At 39.5% G+C, this 24,542-nt stretch overlaps 1 long non-coding RNA gene across 2 annotated transcripts; it reads right to left on the bottom strand.

The window, feature by feature from the left end:
* Nucleotides 1-18,867: 18,867 nt before the first annotated feature.
* On the bottom strand, nt 18,868-23,331 carry LOC119269430. 2 transcript variants are annotated; one of them, XR_005133615.1, is made up of 3 exons: nt 22,065-23,331; nt 20,763-21,808; nt 18,868-20,689 (listed from the first exon to the last, which is right to left on the bottom strand). It is a non-coding gene; the product is annotated as an uncharacterized LOC119269430 (long non-coding RNA). The 2 variants fall into 2 exon arrangements; XR_005133614.1 differs by having other exon boundaries at nt 20,763-23,331.
* Between the last annotated feature and the right edge of the window lie 1,211 nt (nt 23,332-24,542).

Below are 24,542 nucleotides of genomic sequence, written 5' to 3'. Positions count from 1 at the left end.
TCCTTTTTCGGGACATCAATCTGATCAATAGCTCGATTTCACCATCTTCTTTTGGCTCCGACAAGCAGCTTCTGTGCGTTGTGCCAACACTCAACAACATTACCCGAGCTCGGGGGGTGTTTCAAAGATTCATAGGTAGCATCAACCTTTTTTCACAACATGTCATTGGTGATTAAAGGTGGAAGACGATGTCGACATACCCAAGGACTAGTGTTTTTTTGTAAGGATGGTCTTATAAGGGTTGCACAATTTTAATATATGACATTGTCCTCCTAACAAACAAAATAAGGAAATAGATTGCACACCAGGAGAGGGACGTGAGATGTGCATAGCTAGGCACTTAATAGGGGAATCCATGCTAGGGTGCATGCTTTGAGATCTTTGGCAGATTATGCATTCATGGACATAGGTTTTTGATATTTATATTGCCCTTGTATAACTAAGCGTCGGCATGATGGCCCCAAGCTTTTAAACCTAGGCCGATATATCACTTTTGGGGCTCTACCGATATAAACATAACATATCATTTTATAAATATCATTTTCAAAAATATCACCCGATATGGACTGAAATATGGACCAATATGGCCGATATCTGGCCAGATATGTCCACCGATTCTTTGTTAGAAAGCAGTCAAATAAGATTATGCATTTACCAACTTCATCATACATTATCAAAGTCGTGCAAAATGTTTGTACAAATGCATATATATTTTATTGTTTTTAGTCATGAACTAAGGATTTTGCGAATCTTTCCTTCATAGTTTCTTAATCAACAAGTTAGTAAACTAGGGATCTAAAAGTGTATATTAAAGCATTGGCATCATCCTTTTTGTTTTACTAAAAATACATATTTTGAACAAGAATAATGAAAAAATAGACATGTTTTCTCCGATATATCTACATATCGTCCTATATATCACATGATATCTGGCATCTGATATGTCGAAGCCAAACCGATACGAACCCGATATCCAATATTCTAAAGCTTGGATGGCCCTTCTTCCTAAAAATAAGAACCTATTAAGATACAACAATTTTGTCCAATTTTTTTACTGAATGTTAACTTCAAGATTTTTACCAAATTCACAAGTAATCTTGTGACTATAGTTCCTCACAAGCTGGTCAGACCTACATAGACGAATTTCATGACTGAAAGACAAATCGTAGATGGAGTTGTAGTTAAACCCGATGAAGTTATCTTGAAGGCGGACTTCAAAAAGGCATACGACAATGTCAAATGACCCTTTTTGCAACAAGTTATGTGCATGAAAGACTTCTAGGGAAAGACTTCTTTGAATTACCCGAGGGGGTAAGAAAAATATTGGATTACTATAGATCTAGATTTTTGTGACAACGTGGCGAACATAAGCGTAAATTTTGACTAACGAGACGGGATTTCATATGCCGCCCAAAGGACCAAGGAGGTTTCGGGGTGGAGGACCTTGAGACTGAAAACAAGTACTGTTGAGTAAATGACTCTATATGCTAGTTAATGAGGATGGTGTCTGGCAAGTATTGTTGAGGAATCTGTACCTACATTCAAAAAGCCTCTCTAAGGTTCATACAAAACTATCCGACTCATCCTTCTGGAAGGGCCTCACGGGGGGTCAAAAATGATTTTTTTTCGCAGAGGCACTTTTGTGGTAGTCAATGATCTAACTACTAGGTTTTGGTATGATACATGACCGGGGAACACGCCACTAATCATGCAATATCCGTGCCTCTATCAAATTGTGAAGCGAAAAGGTGTCTCCATTGCCTTTGTGATGAGTCAGGTGCCGTTGAATGTTGCCTTTCGAAGACTGCTACTTGGTAAAAAAATGGACAGACTGGTTAAATATTGTTGAAAGGTCGATGATGGCCAACCTTCACAGGAATCAAACACATTTTGCTGGAAGTTAACTACCTCAATTGTTTCCACAATCAAATCCATGTATTAAGACCTTATCAATGATGGGCGGCCTTCCGACCACAAATATATTTGAAAACCGAAATTCTTGTTGAATATTAAAATCTTCATGTGGTATTTAGCTAGTAAAGTCATTGTGACTAAAGATAACCCCAAAAAAACTAAATTGGCAAAAATGCACTAAGTGTTACTTTTCTAGTAATGAGGAGTTGATTCAACATCTATTCTTTCACTGCCCTCTCGCAAAACTATTATGGCGATTTGTTCATATAGTTTTAATCTATCTCCACTCACGAGTAGACAAGTAGTACAACTATGTTTGGAAACACATTAGTTGGGGTGCATCCCGGGTTGAAGTCTCCATCTAGAACACTCGTGATGATTGTATTTCTAACAAAACGAATGCTCTAAAAAATAGTAGTTTATCTTCATGCCATCAGTTGGATCCTTAGGTGATCATCACTTCGTAAGGAGGAGGACAGACGCCGACGACCATCGGGTGAACCGATGGGAGACGGTCTCTCAGGATTTGTTCAACCAATTTTTTTGGCGACCTACTAGTAGGATTTGTGACGCATGAGGCTTATTTTCCTACCATTCATACCATCTTATTTGTTGAAATCTATTAACCTCGGATGTTAAACTTTGCAGTTTTTAATAAAAAACCGTGTGCATCACTCGATGTAGAGGCTGAGGGAGATCCCCTTAAAAAATATATAATATTGTTTACCCGAGTACACGCGGTCCATAAATTTGTATTAAAGTGATTAAAAATCCAATAATGTGAGAAATAACCTTGCGAGTACTAAGTATTACAACAAACTGAACTCATGAGAATATATATATATATATATATATATATATATATATATATATATATATATATATATATATATATATATATGATCATAGTATTCATATTAAAGATAAGAATGGGGGAAGCTAAAAGACTATATGTTAGACAATTGAAATTATTTTCTCACATGTGCAACTAAGAATGCAAAATTTTGCATGGAACTTAAATCAACACATGACGCTTGTTCATCTACATGTGTTGTCTTTCTTGAAATATTTAGAAAGCTTGAACAATATAGTTTTTCGCCAAGAGCACATTCTCCTGGGCTGATTACTGCACTTGCACAGATGCATAGTGTAATATTAACTAAATATATTCTGTCCTAAAATAAATAAATATATTCGTCCAGATTAACTGTTGTTATGGGAGACCGAGCACAAAATCCAGTTTGAAAAAGATTTCCATTTCGGTGTTAAGCCGGGGAGCTCCTATATGACGCGTTTTGCGTCAAATAGGGACCCGACGCACAGGGGTGGCCATGGCTGGGCCGATCTAGTGGCGCCATGGGTGGATTATAGCAAGCCGATTACTATAGGTATAGCCCACAGTTTTTCCTAATGTTTAATCATTCGTTCTAAGAAACAAAAAATATATGAAGAAAGTGTCTACACTTTTTAAATCTTCAAAATTTGTTTTTCAAAAGTTAAAAACCAGATCATTTTTTGAAATTTAGTACTTTAGTTAAAAACATGAACATTTTTTTGCAAATTCCTGAACATTTTCTGAGAACAAGAACAAATTTTGGATTTGTGATTTCTTTGAATCTGTGAACAAATTCTGAACCACAGAATATTTATTAAAATTCCAAAAGTATTTTCAGACACATTTGTAAGACTTTTAAAACATATTTATAAAATGGGATTTTTTAAAAAAAATCGAACAATATTTGAAAACACAAACTTTATTGTAAATTGCCAAACATTTTTTTAAATATGAACATCTTTGATTTTTTTTAAACAGTAACTTTTTTAAATTCCAAACATCAAACACCTAATTTATTTGAAATTTCCAACCATTTTTTTGAAACAAAAATATTTTTAATTTTTGACTATTTGTTTATAGAAACTTCTTTTCAAAAAAGGAAAAACAAATAAAACCGCTTAAAAATTAACCTGAACCGATCAGGAACTTTCAAAACGAGACACTGTCCGGCCCATTAGTATATTTTTCCTTTTCAGTTTTCAGACCCTTTTTTAGTTGAAAACGGCTATTATGTTTTAGGAGCTATATATTTTTTAAGTTACCCTAAAAAGATAATTGTTTAAACTTATGTTAAATGAAAAATATTTTTGAAAATCTTTCAATATGTGTATTTTATAAAAGTTATGTGTATATTAATAAAAATGCACCATATATTAGAAAATGTTCAGTATTTATTATAAAAATGTTCAACACATAATTAAAAAATTCATTGTGTATGAAAAAATTGTTCAATCGATATAACAAAATGTTCAGTATAGAAAGACTACTAAAAGACAGTATGCAAAAAAGCAGAAGAAATACAAATATCTGAGAAGAAAAAAAGAATACAACCATTATATGGGCCGGCCCGTCTAGAGGACTCTTCAAGGAAAAGTCGGGGCGACTATATCTTGCATTAAGCGAGACAGAACGATCTCCGAAATCACTAATTAAGAAGCACTCTTTGCAAAGGTCATTTCACCTCCTCGGGTTGCGATAAGTGGCACTGCATGTGCGCCACTTGTCGCAACTGATAGTTTTCTTTTTTTTCATAGACCCATTTATTCAAACTATTTTATCTCTTAAACCGTGCATCCAAATCTTGAATGTTTTCACTGTTGGCTTCATCGCCTGGAGATCTTTAAAACTAGATCCATTTTGATAGGTTTTGATTAACTTTTTTCTCATGTAAAAACCGAACCAAGGCACCAATGTGTCTTTCGTGGAAGCAAACACGTGCCTCCACAAGAAGTAAATTCGTGCCTCTTGCGAAAGGAGAAAAAAATAAAACATGATTTTTTTTTGTTTCCAAGAGGCACGATCGTACCTCTCGCAGAAGCAAAACTGTGCCTCCACGAGAAGCAAATCTGTGCCTCCCGCAGAAGAGAAAAAAGAGAAGAAAACACATTTTTTTCGTTTTTCGACAGGCATGACCATGCTTCTCGCGGAAGAAAATCTATGCCTCTCGCTCAAGGAAAAAAGACATGTTTTTTTAGTTTCTGTGAGACACGGGCATGCCTCTCGTGGAAGGAAAAAAAACTTTTCCCCGTTTCCAAGAGGGACGACCGTGCCTCTCAAAAAGTAAAAAAGACCATTTTTCCCGTTGCGAGAGGCAGGACCATGGATCTTTTTTGTCCAAAAGCTAAAAAAGACAGGTGGTAAACCGAAAAGTCAAGAAAAACCGGGAAAAAACCATCTAAAAAGCCAAAAATGCGTGCGAAAAAATAAAAACAAAATCAAAGGAAGTACCCGGAGCGCGACACGAGGCGATGGCTGACAGCGCGTCAAGTAGTGGGGACACCCGAACAAGTACTTGTTTTTTAGTTGCTCCCAACAATCTCTCGTGTCGAATGCTACAGTAACAGGCCAGCCCAATAGCGGACAGGACACTGAAAAGAAATAGGAAGAGAAAGAAAAGAAATAGCGGATAGGAAGGGCCCGCACTCAGCACATCGGAGGTGATGTTTGCGGAGCTCTTGAAGGAGTACTCGTTCATTAGTTGCTCCCAACGATCTCTCGCGTCGAACGCTACGATAACAGGCCAGCCCAATAGCGGACGGGGCACTTGAAAGAAAATAAGAAGAGAAAGAAAAGAAATAGCGGACAAGAAATGACGTGCTCTCAGCCCATCCTAGATGACACTTGCGGGGCTTGCCAAAGATTAATCGTTCGTTAGTTGCTCCCGACAATCTCTCGTGTTGAACACTATAGTAACGGGCAGCCCAATAGCGGACAGGACACAAACTAAAAGAAATAGAAAGAGAAAGAAAAGAAATAGCCGATAGGATAATTGAAAGAAATAAGAAGAGAAAGAGAAGAGGACAAGAAATGACGTGCTCTCAGCCCACCCTAGGTGACACTTGCGGGGCTTGCGAAAGATTAATCGTTCGTTAGTTGCTCCCGACAATCTCTCGTGTCGAACACTATAGCAACGGGCAGCCCAATAGCGGACAGGACACAAACTAAAAGAAATAGGAAGAAAAAGAAAAGAAATAGCCAATAGAATAATTGAAAGAAATAAGAAGAGAAAGAGAAGAGGGTGACGCACCCGGAGAATTCGAAGCACGGTCTCAAGGAGGATCGTGAGAGTAGCTATCCACTTCGCGAGATTCATGTACGTGATTAACTAGTAGGCCGATTCTTCTTAAGTCGAAGGACGCCGCTAACTGTCATACGTGTGGCATATACAACATGCGCCTACACACCGTGTGTAGTATGATTAGGAGGCAGCCCACACGGGCTGTGGGTGGGTGGACATTGGAATTGCCCACACGTGTGGGCGCGGCTATTTCGTGCCACACGCCCAACAAATACTACTCATCTTCACCCCGTGCGTGTGACACGAAGCAAAAATGCCCACACGTCCTGACGCAGCTACGTTAGGTACCCCGCGGGATGACTATTTAGTTGCCATCTTGATTGGCAGATGTAGTTATCCGGAATGGCAAGTGTAGTTGTAAAAGCATGGCAACTCTATCTGTTTTGGTTAATTATAGTTGCCATGTCTAATTTATGATAGTTGCCGCGTGTAATCAAATTATAGTTGCCGTGTGTGATTAACTACTTGCCACATATGGTCAAAACAGTAGTTGCCATGTGTGTTTACCTAGTTGCCACGTGTGGTCCAACCATAGTTGACATGTAATGTTAATCACAGTTGCCATGTGTGTTTATCTGGTTGCCACGTACGCGCAACTGCAGTTGCCGTGTAGCAAAGAACCACAGTTGCCATGTGTGTGTACCGAGTTGCCACGTTCGCGTAACTGCAGTTGCCGTGTAGCAGAGAATCACAGTTGGCGTGTGTGTATCGAGTTGCCACGTTCGCGTAACTGCAGTTGCCGTCCACAACATAGGAGTGTTGTGGGGGCGAAAAGCAGTTCGCCCACACGCGCATGACCTAGGTGGTGGCTGTGTGGGCAGAAACTAGTTCGCCCACACAAGGCAGCTGGCAAACAGCGTGGTACGAGCGTGTGGGCAAACTTTCCAATGCCCACACACCAGCCCCATCCTACGTGGCACAAAAAATCAACCTTTTCATGCCAAGATTCATGCAAAAGGCACTGGACAACGATCCAGGCGTGTGGACGAGTTAGAGAACGCCCACATATGTGGGCGTTAGATTTTTCGTAAGTCGAAACTAGCCACATTTCTAGTATTTCCTTTTCCTGTTTTTTGTTTTGTTTTTTGACTGTTTTTATTGGTCTTTTCTTTCCTTTGTTGTTTTCTTTATTACTTTCTTGGTTTTTATCGTGCTTTTTTTATATTTTGCTTCGGCTTTGTTTCTTTCTTTCTTGTTTTTCATCTTTTTTGTTTTCTTTTTTCGTCTTCTTTGTTTTTTGTTTGGTTTTCTTATTTCTTCGCTATATTTTCATTTTGTTTTTGTTTTCTTTTCAGTTTTCTTTGTTTCTTTTGGCATCATTTTACATTTTTCGTATATGTTAGCAACATTTTTCTAATACATGTTTGACATTTTTTCAATACGAATTTAACATTTTTAATACATGTTCAAAAAATTTAACATTTTCAACATTTTAAATGCTTGATTAAATTTTTTCAAATACAAGATTAACATTGTTTTCATTCATGATCAAGATTTTTCCTATACATGCTTTTAAACTTTTTCATATGTTTGATTAATAGTTTGCAAATACAAGATTAACATTTTCTAATAGATGGTCAACATTTTTTATATGCACATTTAATATTTTTGCAAACTCTTGATTAACATTTTCTAAATTCAATAGTAACATTTCCGGACAAATTCTCAACACTTTTTCTATTAAACCCATTAAGCTATGCGTAAAAGGGGGCCAACCAGCTATGCCACGTGGCACAAGCTGGTTGGCTGTGGTGAAAAAATTTTTGGAAAAAATTTTAGATGAAGGTGTGGATTAGTTTTTTAATGTATTTTTTAGATGGGGGTGAGGACCTCTGATATTTTTTAAATGGAGGGTTATGCAAAATGGCACTCGCTGGTAGGCTACGGTGGTAATTTTTTCTTTTTTACTTTTTCTAGATGATGGTGAGAATTTTTTCTGAGATGTTTTCTTAGATGAAGGTGAGGATTCTATGTATTTTTTCAAGTGAAAACATGCGCACAGCTTCCCCTCAAGCGGCGCCACGGGGTGTCGCCCCAACTACTAGTACACATTCAACATTTACCAAATCCTTGATTAACATTTTTAAACACTTGTTCAACATTTTTTAAATGCTAGATTAACATATTTTATATACATGATCAACAAAATTCATCCTTTTTTATACATATTTAACATTTTCCAAACGCTTGATCAACATTTTACAATTACTTGTTAAACATTTTTTTCATATGCTTGATTAACATTTTTATATGCATACCAAGAATTTTATCATTTTGTAATACATGATCTACATTTTTATACACATTTAACATTTTTCAAATGCTTTGTCTAATATTTTTTAAATAGTTATTGAACATTTCTTTCAATTTCTTTGATTAACATTTATATACATGATCAAAATATTTCATCATTTTATTAATACATAGTCCACATTTTTTCTGTACACATTCAACATTTTTTAAATGCATGATTAATTTTTTCTAAAAATATTATATAAATTATATTTTGGTAATATATATGTTTATAATATTTTAAAGTGTAAATTAAATTAAACAGTGGAATAAAAACGTGAAAACAAATAGAAAAGGAAACGAGGCAGTGTACTGCCGCGAACTGGGCTAGCCCATTTGCCCGCGTGCTTCAGCGAGTCGGAAGCCTCGAATCGCTAAAGGCGAGAGATAGGCTCGCTCCTAAACCAGAGTAGAAACTTCCAAATACTACTATTCCTTGGATTTCCGGGACGGGCCAGGTTTTAAAAAGCCTGACCTCGAAATGCAAAACCTGAGCCCGTCTCAACCCGCAGCCCTTGAAAATGCTTATTTTTCATGTTTTAAAATAACAATTTAGCTGTTTTCCTGGGTAAATACTAGTCACTTCGTTCTAAAATAATTGTCTCAAGTTTAGTACAACTTTATATTAAAGTTAGTACAAAGTAGTTACTACAAAGTTGAGACACTTATTTTGGGACGGATGGAGTATAGCACTATACGAGAAATACCCCTTGGTTCCTGCGTGTATGTACGCCATGTATGATTTTTTAATAATTACATAAAAAGTAAAACATGTCTAGATTTTTTTGTGGAATAATCTCGACTTTCTTTTGCACTAGTATATAAGTTTTCGCGAACAAAACCTCAGCCTTGACTATAGAGTAAAAAATTTATTTGCTATTATAGGTCAATATTCACACTATTTTGGCTGAAACTTTTGTTTTCTTAAAAGAAGTCAACGGGGTTTTTCTCTTTGTTTATTTGTTTACAAGTACAATGGAAGGTCAAAGCTTTTTTTCAATTTTTCAATTTTTTATTTTATTTTTATTTTCCCCATATAGGTTATATATACACCCATAGACCAAACGTCCACGTGCAACACTATACCTATTTTTCTATCAACTATATACATGTCCGTGCATTGCCACAATGGCAAGATATTTTTTAACACAATAAGGCAACCATACAGGACGAATCTTGATGCAAAACATATAGATAAAAAAAATATGTTTTTGTTATGAAAAGCTTAATTTTTCTGCATTTATTAAATTAGAAAATAGGTATGTGCTAATAATTGATCTGATTTATTGGGTTGCCAAAGATGAGAGATTGATTGATATTTATTGGTCTACAGAAAGGAAATTTATTCTGACCTATTGAGTTACCAAAATGTCTGACCGGTATGAAGTTTCGCCATAAGAAAGAATTTTTTATGGATGTCTAAAAAACATTTTTTTTATGGACCATCAATTTATTACTCAATAGATTGATCTGATTTATTATGTTGCTGAAAACCAGCAGGGAATGAAAAAACAAAAAAAATTGGTGAGGATGGGAGGTTGGACCAATGGTGATGGAAAAAAATGTGAGTGACTGATGGATCTTATGTTCTTTATAAGTTAAAAAAATAAAGATAGAGAAGAGAAGTCCTAAAAATCATGGTTCACTGGGCTTTTCTAGGCTTCAAGCCACGCTGCGGGCTGGAAAGTGAGGCCCGAGCCGACCGATTGTTGGGCTTCGGGCCGGGCCACCTATGCACAATTTACCCAAAATCGAAGCTAATTGATAAATGTCCGGCCCAGTTTTGGTCACTCGGAACATGCGAAAGGCCGACAACTTGATGCAGCATGCGTCTTATTTGTCATTGAGTCGCCCATGATTTGTTTGTTTGTGTTTGTTGGGCCAACCATGCTAGCTAGCCATTTGTAATTTTAGCAGGGTCAGGAATGAGAGATTTATGAGCAAAAGAGCCCATGCGTTGCATCGGGGAAAAAAATACAACACTCCCCAAACCAAATAACTTTGAGTGAAGACTCCAATAGGTCCTTGTCCTTTATTTCAACACACAATATCTCATGTGTGGTTCCGGTTATCCTCATTCCAACCATCGCCGACGGCGGCCTCAATGCTCACACAATCACAATGCGTTTGAATGTTGTCAATCCTAAGGCGTCTCTCTCGGCATAACATAAGAATATTTTTTCTGTGAGATTTTGGCGAGGATTGCGTGCGTGGTTATAGATGATTTATTTAGTCTCCAATCTTGGTGGTTTGCTGAGGTGTTCATTTTCAATCCGAATTGACACTGGTATGAAACAAAGACGGGTCTTGCTCTATTGACTAAGGTTGCACCATAAATATTAATATGGTTACTAGGTAAAATAATATCATATTCAAATTCTACACATTTTTTTGATAATTTCATATATAAAATGTTAAATTTTGAAGTTAGGGCTTAAAAGATATGGATGTTTTAAAAAATCATTTGATATGTACTTCGGGTTGATTATCCCAAACATCATAGGGTTTTCCCCCAAAACAAAATCTAACCTAAAACTAGACTATGGGTTGATTACCGAAATCATCAGGGGGTTTTCTACAAAATAGCATGACGACACATGCCGTAAAGGGGGCCATGGAGCATCTAAATTGTGAAATTGCTTCGTCGGTTAATTCAGATGCCCAACAAGTACCACCTATATGTGTATGTGTGTGTGTGTGGGGGGGGGGATTATGGAAGTCTTTCCTTCCTCTCAAGAAAAAACACATGACTAGGCTTTCCCATGCAGCTGCCTCTACCTCCAGGTTCCTTCCAAAAAGGTGGAGGGAACCCCAATGTGTTTGATCTTGGAGTTTGGGTTGCCGTAGCTGTAAGGGCATATTTATCCCTTAGTTGTTTTGGTGATTGATGACAATATTTTTGCGGACTAATCATGTGCATTGAGTGTTTCCGACTTTCCATCACTAGGCACAAGACGATTTGGTGCCCCTCGAAGACTATTGAAGACGGTGTTTCTCTACGTTTCTTTTCGGTGGATTTGAGTCATAGGAAAGCCGTACTATTAAGAGGGGGTCCGTTTTGGAAAGGTTTGGGTGGAATCACCACGTACACGTCTACTCCTTTGCACCGTCTTTCCTTTGGCACTTTGGAGCATCTTCCGTCTTTTCGTGTCTATGCAAAATGTCGTGTCTGCTGAACTGGCGCATGCGGTAGTACTGCTCCTAGAAGCGGTAGTACTGCAGGCCCTTGCGGTAGTACCGTCCTCTGGTGCAGTAGTACCGCAAGTGCCCACGATAGTACCGCTTCCTTGGAGCGGTAGTACTGTGGCCTCAGGCCAGGCGCTGCTGTTATTGCGGTAGTAGGGGCGGATGTAATTTTTTTTACATCCACGCCCTACGCGGTAGTACCGCGCCAGGTGCGCGGTAGTACCGTGCGCTCTGGCCAGGCTCAGCAGCTTGCGTGGTAGTAGGAGCGGATGTAATTTTTTTACATCCGCACCACGCGCGGTAGTATCGCTCCTTGCTTGCAGTACTACCGTGTCGGATTTTTGCATAGATCTCAACTCAACGAAAGTTGTCGTGGATGTATTTTTATTTGTCCATGCCTTCCCAAAATCTGGACCATCCATGCCTTGCGGTAGTGCCGCCAGGGGGAGCGGTAGTACCGCACCAGCGGTTCTACCGCCCTCTGCTTCATTGCATCTGGGCTGTTCTGGTTTTTGCTGCTCGGGCGGTAGTACCGCGGGGCTCTGCGGTAGTACCGTGTGCCCTTGCGGTAGTACCGCGTCCCCGGCGCGGTAGTACCGTGCTTCGCAGGCTGAGTTAGTGGATAATGGTTGGATTTGTTCTTCCACTATATAAAGGGTGTCTTCTTCTCTGAGTTGACTACCTCTTCCATCCCTAAGCTTCATTTTTGCCCGATCTCTCTCCCTAGCCAATCAAACTTGTTGATCTCTAGGGATTGGTTGAGAAGGCCCAGATCTACACTTCCACTAAGAGAAATTTGATTCCCCCCATTCATCCCTTGCGGATCTTGTTAATCTTGGGTGTTTGAGCACCCTAGACGGCTGAGGTCACCGCGGAGCCATATTCCATTGTGGTGAAGCTTTGTGGTGCCGTTGGGAGCCTCCAATTAAGTTATGGAGATAGCCCCAACCTTGTTTGTAAAGGTCCGGTCGCCGCCTCCAAGGACACCAATAGTGGAATCACGACATCTCGCATTGTGTGAGGGCGTGAGGAGAAATCGGTGGCTCTAGTGGCTTCTTGGGGAGCATTGTGCCTCCACACCGCTCCAACGAAGACGTACTTCCCTTCAAAACGAAGGAACTTCGGTAACACATCCTCGTCTTCGCCGGCTCCACTCTTGGTTATCTCGTGTCTTTATTTGTGCAAGCTTATTTGTGTTATATCCCTTACTTGCTTGTGTACTTGTTCTTGTTGCATCATATAGGTTGCTCACCTAGTTGCATATCTAGACAACCTACTTTGATGCAAAATTTAAATTGGTAAAGAAAAGCTAAAAATTGTTTGTTGCCTATTCACCCCCCCCCCCTTCTAGTCAATTATATCGATCCTTTCAGTAGCCACAACTGTGGTCTAGTCTACGTGGGTAGCATGCGGTGGCAATGCAAAGGTGTCATCAGCGACATGCGATAAGTTATCCCTGTTTTGTTCTCATTCCAGTTATGTTGACTGGTGTCGAAAGAGGTCTTTTGGAGCTTTGGTCATGGCTAGATCAGGGGCCCATTGTTGTCTACATTTTTCTAGGTGATTTGATGGTGTTGCTCGACGGATTAATTGGACAACAACAGATCTTGCTTCTTCTCCATGCGGTGAAGCACGACCAACTTTGGCTTCATTGGGAAGCTAGTGATTATTGTGAGATTAGACCTCCCCAATTCCGTGGGGATAGATCTGGGACACTTATCCATCCCTCCTAACACTTCCTTTTCCGAGACATCAATCTGATCATAGCTCGATTTCACCATCTTCTTTTGGCTCCGACAAGCAGCTTCTGTGCGTTGTGCCAACACTCAACAACATTACCTGAGCTCTGGGGGTGTTTCAAAGATTCAGAGGTAGCATCAACCTTTTGTCACAACATGTCATTGGTGATTAAAGGTGGAAGACGATGTCGACATACCCAAGGACTAGTGTTTTTTTGTAAGGATGGTCTTATAAGGGTTGCACAATTTTAATATATGACATTGTCCTCCTAACAAACAAAATAAGGAAAGAGATTGCGCACGAGGAGAGGGACGTGAGATGTGCATAGCTAGCCACTTAATAGGGGAATCCATGCTAGCGTGCATGCTTTGAGATCTTTGACAGATTATGCATTCATGGACATAGGTTTTTGATATTTATATTGCCCTTGTATAACTAAGCGTCAGCATGATGGCCCCAAGCTTTTAAACCTAGGCCGATATATCACTTTTAGGGCTCTATCAATATAAACATAACATATCATTTTATAAATACCATTTTCAAAAATATCACCCGATATGGACCGAAATATGGACCAATATGGCCGATATCCGGCCACATATGTCCACCGATTCTTTGTTAGAAAGCAGTCAAATAAGATTATGCATTTACCAACTTCATCATACATTATCAAAGTCGTGCAAAATGTTTGTACAAATGCATATATATCTTATTGTTTTTAGTCATGAACTAAGGATTTTGCGAATCTTTCCTTAATAGTTTCTTAATCAACAAGTTAGTAAACTAGGGATCTAAAAGTGTATATTAAAGCATTGGCATCATCCTTTTTGTTTTACTAAAAATACATATTTTGAACAAGAATAATGAAAAAATAGACATGTTTTCTCCGATATATCTACATATCGTCCTATATATCACACGATATCTGGCATCTGATATGTTGAAGCCAAACCGATATGAAACCGATATCCGATATTCTAAAGCTTGGATGGCCCTTCTTCCTAAAAATAAGAACCTATTAAGATACAACAATTTCGTCCAATATTTTTTACTGAATGTTAACTTCAAGATTTTTACCAAAGTCACAAGTAATCTTGTGACTATAGTTCCTCACAAGCTGGTCAGACCTACATAGACGAATTTCATGACTGAAAGACAAATCGTAGATGGAGTTGTAGTTAAACTCGATGAAGTTATCTTGAAGGCGGACTTCAAAAAGGCATACGACAATGTCAAATGACCCTTTTTGCAACAAGTTATGTGCATGAAAGACTTCTAGGGAAAGACTTCTTTGAATTACCCGAGGGGGTTAGAAAAATATTGGATTACTATAGATCTAGATTTTTGTGACAACATGGCGAACATAAGCGTAAATTTTGACTAACGAGACGGGATTTCATATGCCGCCCAAAGGACCAAGGAGGTTTCGGGGTGGAGGACCTTGAGACTGAAAACAAGTACTGTTGAGTAAATGACTCTATATGCTAGTTAATGAGGATGGTGTCTGGCAAGTATTGTTGAGGAATCTGTACCTACATTCTAAAAGCCTCTCTAAGGTTCATGCAAAACTATCTGACTCATCCTTCTGGAAGGGCCTCACGGGGGGTCAAAAATGATTTTTTTTTCGCAGAGGCACTTTTGTGGTAGTCAATGATCTAACTACTAGGTTTTGGTATGATACATGACCAGGGGACACGCCACTAATCATGCAATATCCGTGCCTCTATCAAATTGTGAAGCGAAAAGGTATCTCCATTGCCTTTGTGATGAGTCAGGTGCCGTTGAATGTTGCCTTTCGGAGACTGCTACTTGGTAAAAAAATGGACAGACTGGTTAAATATTGTTGAAAGGTCGATGATGGCCAATCTTCACAGGAATCATACACATTTTGCTGGAAGTTAACTACCTCAATTGTTTCCACAATCAAATCCATGTATTAAGACCTTATCAATGATGGGCGGCCTTCCGACCACAAATATATTTGAAAACAGAAATTCTTGTTGAATATTAAAATCTTCATGTGGTATTTAGCTAGTAAAGTCATTCTGACTAAAGATAACCCCAAAAAACTAAATTGGCAAAAATGCACTAAGTGTTACTTTTCTAGTAATGAGGAGTTGATTCAACATCTATTCTTTCACTGCCCTCTCGCAAAACTATTATGCGATTTGTTCATATTGTTTTAATCTATCTCCACTCACGAGTAGACGAGTAGTACAACTACGTTTGGAAACACATTAGTTGGGGTGCATCCCGGGTTGAAGTCTCCATCTAGAACACTCGTGGTGATTGTATTTCTAACAAAACGAAAGCTCTAAAAAAATTGCAGTTTATCTTCATGCCATCAGCTGGATCCTTAGGTGATCATCACTTCGTAAGGAGGAGGACGGACGCCGACGACCATCGGGTGAACCGATGGGAGACGGTCTCTTAGGATTTGTTCAACCAATTTTTATGCGACCTACTAATAGGATTTGTGACGCATGAGGCTTATTTTCCTACCATTCGTACCATCTTATTTGTTAAAATCTATTAACCTCGGATGTTAAACTTTGCAGTTTTTAATAAAAAACCGTGTGCATCACTCTATGTAGAGGCTGAGGGAGATCCCCTTAAAAAATATATAATATTGTTTACCCGAGTACACGTGGTCCATAAATTTGTATTAAAGTGATTAAAAATCCAATAATGTGAGAAATAACCTTGCGAGTACTAAGTATTACAACAAACTGAACTCATGAGAATATATATATGGTCATAGTATTCATATTAAAGATAAGAATGGGGGAAGCTAAAATACTATATTTTAGACAATTGAAATTATTTTCTCACATGTGCAACTAAGAATGCAAAATTTTGCATGGAACTTAAATCAACACATGACACTTGTTCATCTACATGTGTTGTCTTTCTTGAAATATTTAGAAAGCTTGAACAATATAGTTTTTCGCCAAGAGCACATTCTCCTGGGCTGATTACTGCACTTGCACAGATGTATAGTGTAATATTAACTAAATACTAGTAAAATGCCCGTGCGTTGCTACGGGCGAAATATAGAAAAATAAATCAAACTGATGATTAAGTGACAGTCCTTCGAATATATGTATTGCCTATATGAATTTCTTTAGCGGATACTATGAGAGCAACTATGCACCAATCGCCTGTATTTTTTTTTGGTGGTAAAATTTTGTGATCATCTTCTTCCTCCTCTTCGTCTTCCTCCTTCTGTCCCAACGGCCCATCCTCCTACTCTGGGCGTGGCCGATGTCGATGTCTTGCTCCAATCTACCCGGACCGCCTTCTCCGTCAGTTCATCGTTGCCCCACCACTGGTCACGGCCAGTGTTGATGTTGACCTACCCATGCATAAAACATTATGCAAATCTCAGATAATCTCTTAAATGAAAGTTCTTGGCAATGGCATATGCATAGCTTATATTTTTTTTTTTGAACGGTCGGGAGGGGAGGGAATCCCTCCCCACCTGAATATATTGCTCAAAAAGTTGCCGAAGCCAAGAGTCACCCCTTAACTTTCGGCTGATCTAGTTTATAAGGGAAACATGATCGAAAACTTCAACAAATTGACCTGTTTAGGAGGGAAACTGGGCCGAAAACTGTACAAGTAGCAAAGCTTACAAAAGATGAGAAAAAATTGATGCACATCAATGACGAATGATGGGGAGAAGAAAGAATGCCCCGGACAAGGCACAACCTAGCCAGCAGACCGAAGGACCATCACCACAAAAGGCACAAGTAGATGTAGGGTGTCGTCGAGGGATCACAATATCAAGACTAAGAAAGCAACCTAATGCCCCACACCGGCACAGAACCAACAACGACAATACAAACCTTGACTCGGAGCTCCGCCATGGGAAGTATGATGATTAGCAGGTTTGGGGAGGCATCTTGCGTCATTGAAGAGCAAAGATGAACCGGAAGAACACAAGAGAAGTAAGCTCACTGCAACACAACCGCCACCATGAGAGGTTCTTGAACACACACAACAACATGGCCAACACCAGGGAACACCACCAAAGACGCCACCACCAACACCCTCACACGCCTCCGCCGACGACACCACAAACCCAGCCCCACCCTCAGCCAGACGGTCCTACAACAGCAACAGGGACTCCAAAAGTGATGACTCCAAGGAGTATGTGATGTCAAGAACACCGCCGCCGCCTGATCATGCATCACTCGATCTAAGGTTTTCACCGGAGCCTGAGGCGTTGGTGTGGAGCTGCCACAAAATCCACGACGACACCCCCAAGGGGGAAAACGGCGTCTGAGGACATCGTTGCCGCCGGCATCGACAAGGTAATTGCAAGGTTTTCACCTGGATCAGTGCAGCAAACCAACGAGCTATAGGAAGCCGACCACCGAGCCCCAGCTAGAATAGGCAGGGCAGGTCACCTTGCCGTGCATCGGGGAAGGGCAGATGACGCACCATTGAGGCAAAGTGAAGCACCACAAAGCCTCCTCCCCTCCCCTCCCCCCCACCACCAAAGCCGATCACCGACGTTGCAGGCCCACCACAGCCAGGAATAGCGTCACAGGCCCTCCGGGGCCCAGATCTGACCTGCAAAGCCGACGGACACCGTGCCGCTACCAAGCACTCTTCGCGCCACCACCAACCAGCCAAGCTGCACCACGCCACCATAGGACTCCCTTCTAGCGTCGCGCCTCAGCAGGAAGGAATGGACACCTCCAGAACTGGGCACGAGGCCCACCGGGTCTGGCCAGCCACCCTGGTGCACCATGCTCGCCGAAGTCGAGCCGACGCCAGGAAGACGCGCGCCCCCACGCAGGACCGCCAAGTCAGGTCCATGAGGGCATGCACCATCAGCCAGAAGTCGCTCACCGCTGCATCTTTTCGCCACCGTGGGAGCACCAAGGTCCACCAAGAAGAGGAGAAAACGATGAAGCATGTGAAAGAGGGTATCATGTTTTAGAGGGATGGCTTGATCAATACCATCATGTATGGAAACTTAACGCCTTCCAAGATTAAGCCACAATGTTTCCAAGCAAAGCACCCTATTTTCTTATGCTAGAAGGATGAACACATATGCAAAGGAACTGAAATCAACTTCAATGTTTGGCACATTTTTTTGGCAATCACTTCCGATTTTCAGAGCACTAACTGATGTACCTGCCAACAAAGACACAACTCACCCTTTCACTCCAGCTTTGTTCTGTTTATCTAACTACCAATGCCACATGAAGATAACCACAAGTGTCACATCTTCACTGTGGCCATGTGGCAGTCCAGGAGCCTAACCCAACTATCCTCAAGCATGAGTACAAGCTATGCCCGCTGCACATTCTTATATCTCTCATATTTATAAAACAAGAAAAATGTAGTTTGGTGCAGCTAGGGTAGATAACTTTGGTACTTTAGTGCTCTCTCCTTTCCTAAATATACGATGTTTTGGGAGGGAGTACTTTCCAATTAACATGAAAAGTGTACACCTATATAGATCAGAAGCAACTTTTGCAGGAACAAAATCGGATAGCGAAAAAGCAGTTTGATATAACCAAATACATATAGTTAAAACACAAATAAAAGGTTTGCACCCACTAAAGGAAACAGAGTAGGACAGATGGAGTAACACCATTTGATATGCATTGCCGATAGTTGATTTCAAAGTGTTAGGATCTGAAAGCCATGAAATAAAACATCTTCATGGAAGAAATTTGGACAGAAAATAATAACTTTTACACTGGAGGAATGTATAAAAGGATTATAACCTTCAAACTGTAGCTAATATGGTATACATCTTCCTAGTAGGATCAAGATCAAATTTTGAGCTAACATAGAACTATTATGTAAAACTAATGATGCAATACAAAAAACAAGTGTGTAGTTGGTATCTTCATGCATCTTGCTAGCAAGTTCAGTATCAAACTGTAACTCTTGGCAGAGATTTTGGAGGAATGATGCTTTGTTAGGAGCAGCAGCCAAAACAGTACTAAAGGATTCTGTAAGCCTATTTCTGTATGCCTGTGCTTCACGCTTACCTGATCCAAATATATTTCTCAGGTCATTCAAAGGAATAAGCTGAAACTTTTTAATCACAAAAATATTTATGTTAAGATACTAACATATAAAACACTTCAGTGGTCAGTAATATAAATTGTAGAAGACCATGTATCATGTATTTAGAGTCTCACAGTCAACCCAACTTATGAACTCTTAAAATATAAATACTTATGGACTCATGCCATTTGTGGTGATAGACATCTGTACTATGAAAGAAATCTAAAGAATTGACCATCATTAGGAAAGAAATTTGTGCAAATATTGCAGGTGCTCATAAGAAAATGTCCCTAATATTTACATACACATTAGTTTTAAACATGCAAACTGCAGCTCCATCTGTATTTTTTTACTGTATTGTTGTTTGATAAAATGCAGTTTTCATGCCTTAGCCCCGTACTTGAATTGATAAACTGGGTATACAGATGTTTGCTTTTTAACATTCTACTCCCTCTGTCCCAAAATAAATGTCTCAACTTTAGTACAACTTTGTACTTATTCATCTTAATGGTAAGGATAAAGAGAGGTGATTTAGTAAAGGAGTCTATAATGACATTTAAAAGATTAAAAAATCCAGTATAGATATGCACAATATGGACATGGATGACATAAGCAGGAAGCAAGCAGCGGCACAATTCGCTATCTCAATCTCGTCCATTTTCTTTTCACTCTCAGTCTTAAAATTTCTCTCAATCCCACCGAATCAGTAGCCCCAACCCTCATCTCTATGTCATCTCTCATTTCTACAGCGACAGAACCATCGCCAATCAGCAGCCGCTATGGAACACTAACAACAGAGTTAGCTCAGCCAGAACAGCTAGCCACATCCCACATCCCATCTTCTCCGCCACCTTGAATCTGCAACCTGAAAATAAATGTCTATGTCCCTAGAAATTAGACAACTACACCTGTACTTTTTAGTTCCTGTTACAAAAAAAAACATGGTTTCCTTTCAGATAACCGTGGGTATTTATTTATTTAAGCGATCATCAAGAAATCAAAATATTGCTAATTTATTGTATAAGAATAGTGTAATTCATTTGGATGTAAAACATTGATGGCAGAAAGGAGTGATACAAAAACAAATTAACGCATCTATGAATGGACCCTAAATCTTGTCTATCACTGACTCGTTGAGAGTTTAGGAGTAGAAAGTAGAGTTCCACACTATTGTCCCACAAAAACTGCAAACATGATGCTAATAATGATTGCAGCAAACACTTTCAACTACGAAGTGATATACACAGGCAAAACCTTTGACAAGATAGTTATGCATACCAGCAAACTATTATGTGTACCATAGAATTAAACCTCGATAGAATAGCCATAGCCATGCCAAGAAAGAATTACAAGGTGCACTAATATTTCCTTAGAATACAGATAAGCCCCTGCAGTAATGAAGAACAAAGCTGAAATTAGCAATCAGTTAGTGCATCTATAAACGAAATATTGGTTGATTACCTTAATGGTAAGAGGTTCACAATTCTGGTCCTGGTCTGTTTATACAAGAAGTTGAAAGAACATAATAGTTAGTAAAAGTATTAGCTCTAAAACAACATGTTTAGATACGAAGTGCAGATGCAGTCATCAAATTTTCATAAGACAACACGCTTGCTAACACCATACCATTGTAAAGAAAACATGAAAATGTTGAGTAATTTATCAAAAGTGCAGATGAATTGGCAATATAGATGTATACACTTGGTAATGCCAATATCTAGAAGAGATATTTAGTAGATATAAGATATACACATGCCACAAATGATGTTACCTCGCGTTGGAAGGTTGTCATGTAGAATTAGATGGATGCCCTTTTTTTATAGAACACTATATGTTAGTATTCTCCAATGCTACATGTATACATAACATTGATAACATATAAAAGAAGGGGAAGCACGGATGCTATGGCCTATCTTCAACAAAAGGGAAAAGAGAAGAAAAACTCCATGAGCAAGTAGAACCCACAAACAAAGTAGAAGTATATCATCAATGATATACAGAAGGAAAATTATTTTTTGTTACTTCATTACTATTTGATTTCGAATGCATAATCCACACAACAGTAATCAAAATATGTTATATCTGCATCATGAACCAAGAATCCCTAGCAGCAATTTGATTGACAATCCTTTTGTGCCCATGAAACCATCTTCACCAGGAATGAGAAGTACATAGATCTTCTATAGAAGAAAATCAACACTTCCATTAAACCAACAAACTGAGGAGTAATTGATGAATTGAATCCACAAAAGGGAGATAAGCATGCATTTGAAAAATCCTCAAACCTGAGTCAGTGGCGTCCAAGAGAGTAGCACCTACGTTCACAATCAGACAGGACACTGTCAAGCCAGCGAGGTCAACAATCGGCGAGGTCGAGCATGAACGACCTGACCAGCTTGGCAGTGGCGAGTGCGCCGCCGAGTGTCATCGCCCGAGCAAATGTTCCAAGTGTCTTCAAGGTTGATCCATTGCAAACTTCTTCACCCACGACGTGCTTCTCCCATGTCCTGGTAAATAGATGTTAGTCACAAACATCATAGTCTGGGGTGAATAATCAGTGATCTCTGCAGTAAAAACATATATAACAACTATCCATTACCGGAGAAATAACTAAAATGTTCAGAAGCTTCAGGCAATAATGAATAGCAAGTAATTAGTAATACTCTCCAAGCTTCAAGGCTCAGGCAATGAATTGAAATTGACAGCAAAAATATAAGAAAGAAATAACTGAAAACTGTTCAGAAGCTTCAGGGAATCCATAACTGAAGCGAGAACCACCAAAGCGTAGAGCTCCCAGTTTGGCGACGAGGACAACCTGCCTTTCCTCCAGGCCTTGGCCGCGCCTCCTCAACTTGGATGTGGATCCGCACAGAAGTGAACATGGGAGCAAATAAAACATGTAGGCAATAAGATTGATACATTTGTATTTTGTGCTGTATAAGAAACTGGCAATGTAAATAAAAAAGTGCAAAGGTTAATTAACTAAAATTTTGCCAAATCTAAATACTACACCTTAGTCATCATCTAGATTACATGTCAGTATAAACAAATGGATGTTGAACAAAGTGTGAATAAGAATCATCCGGAAATCTGTACTATTCTTCTGTATGTGCAATGACAGAGTTTCCAAAGAATAGACAAAGTGCCAAACTAAAGTGCTACAGGTACAAAATTGTATAAAAATTAGAAATTGCTCTCATTACGAAGTGCTAAACAGTGGTATAGTCCTACAATTTGTAGAAAAAAATCCACTAAATGTAGTATATTCCTACAATTTGTATAAAAGTTTATAAATCCTCATGCATATAATAAGTGCCTTGTTCTAAAGTTCTAACAGTGTAAATCACCACTGCCATGGATGACCAGGCGGGGGCATAGCACATTAGCGTATGGCCATGGCTAATCAGGAGGCGTACGGGGAGCAACGCCGAGGACGAGGTGGACGTGGATCAGCGTCGTGTTCGTGGATGAGGAGAGCACCGCCAGGGATCAGGAGATCCAGCCATTGAAGAAAATGAGGAGAAGCCCGAGGTGAGCTCCATGTTGTGCTCCTCAATGGATCCTGCAGCGACCACCGTGGCCACCTCGCTAGCATCGTCGGTGGTGGCCGATGTAGCTGCATTGGTTGTGGCCACGGCCAGATCCATGGAGCATGCCGACGGAAGGTCGGGAAGGAGACGAACGACGACAGTGGAGGTCCCCCTCCATTGATCTAGCGACGTGGACGTAGCCAGCCGGGAGGAGATCGATGAAGGTCGAGAGACGGCGACGTGCAGGTCAAGGCTGGCCGGTGGTGATGGAGAGGAAGGCGTCGGTGGAGGCCATGGTTGGATCCAGCGACCCCAGCCTCCTGAAAGGTTGGGGCGATGGGGGCTCAGGCAATCTCATGAGCGAGAGGGGCTGGGAGCTACCTTATCCACCAGCCCTGATTGTCGTCGCGTGGGGAAGGAGCAGGGTGTAGCGGAGAGGATGGGGCTGTGGTGGAGCCGATCAACCAAAGGGGAAGAGCAGAGGGCAGGCGATCGCGAGGTTTGGGAGAGATCGTCTGTGGGCAGGGGATGCACCGATCGAGGGATCGTTCTTAAATTCTGTTATTTTTTCCTTACAATTCGTCATTTTATTTCCTAAAGCAAATTGCATTAATGAGAAAAATCAGTTGACTTAGGTAAGTTAGGATAGGAAAGTTAGGTTTGTGATCTTTTGTACTTTAGGAAAGTCTTGGTTTATAAGAAAAGAATGAAGAGGAAAATAAACCCGTAGAAAAGAGAGGAGGGAGGGGACGAAAAAAAACCAAACGAAAAAAACCCAGACGAAAGTGGTGAGACTATTCAACCAACTCATCTATTAGGAGTAGAGATATTCTGTCCTAAAATAAATAAATATATTCGTCCAGATTAACTGTTGTTATGGGAGACCGAGCACAAAATCCAGTTTGAAAAAGATTTCCATTTCGGTGTTAAGCCGGGGAGCTCCTATATGACGCGTTTTGCGTCAAATAGGGACCCGACACACAGGGGTGGCCATGGCTGGGCCGATCTAGTGGCGCCATGGGTGGATTATAGCAAGCCGATTACTATAGGTATAGCCCACAGTTTTTCCTAATGTTTAATCATTCGTTCTAAGAAACAAAAAATATATGAAGAAAGTGTCTACACTTTTTTAATCTTCAAATTTTGTTTTTCAAAAGTTAAAAACCAGATCATTTTTTGAAATTTAGCACTTTAGTTAAAAACATAAACATTTTTTGCAAATTCCTGAACATTTTCTGAGAACAAGAACAAATTTTGGATTTGTGATTTCTATGAATCTCTGAACAAATTTTCAACCACAGAATATTTATTAAAATTCCAAAATTATTTTCAGACACATTTGTAAGAATTTTAAAACATATTTATAAAATGGGATTTTTTTTAAAAAAATCAAACAATATTTGAAAACACAAACTTTTTTTTAAATTGCCAAAAAAAAAATTAAATATGAACATCTTTGATTTTTTTAAAACAGTAACTTTTTTTAAATTCCAAACATCAAACACCAAATTTATTTGAAATTTCCAACCATTTTTTCGAAACAAAAACAATTTTAATTTTTGACTATTTGTTTATAGAAACTTCTTTTCAAAAACGGAAAAACAAATAAAACCGCTTAAAAATTAACCTGAACCGATCAGGAATCTTCAAAACGAGACACTGTCCGGCCCATGAGCATTTTTTTTCCTTTTCAGTTTTTAGACCCTTTTTT

Source organism: Triticum dicoccoides, chromosome 3A, assembly GCF_002162155.2.
Source record: "Triticum dicoccoides isolate Atlit2015 ecotype Zavitan chromosome 3A, WEW_v2.0, whole genome shotgun sequence".
Lineage (NCBI taxonomy): Eukaryota > Viridiplantae > Streptophyta > Magnoliopsida > Poales > Poaceae > Triticum > Triticum dicoccoides.
Note: the sequence above shows the minus strand (reverse complement) of the source record. Positions and strands in the feature narration are given on the sequence as shown.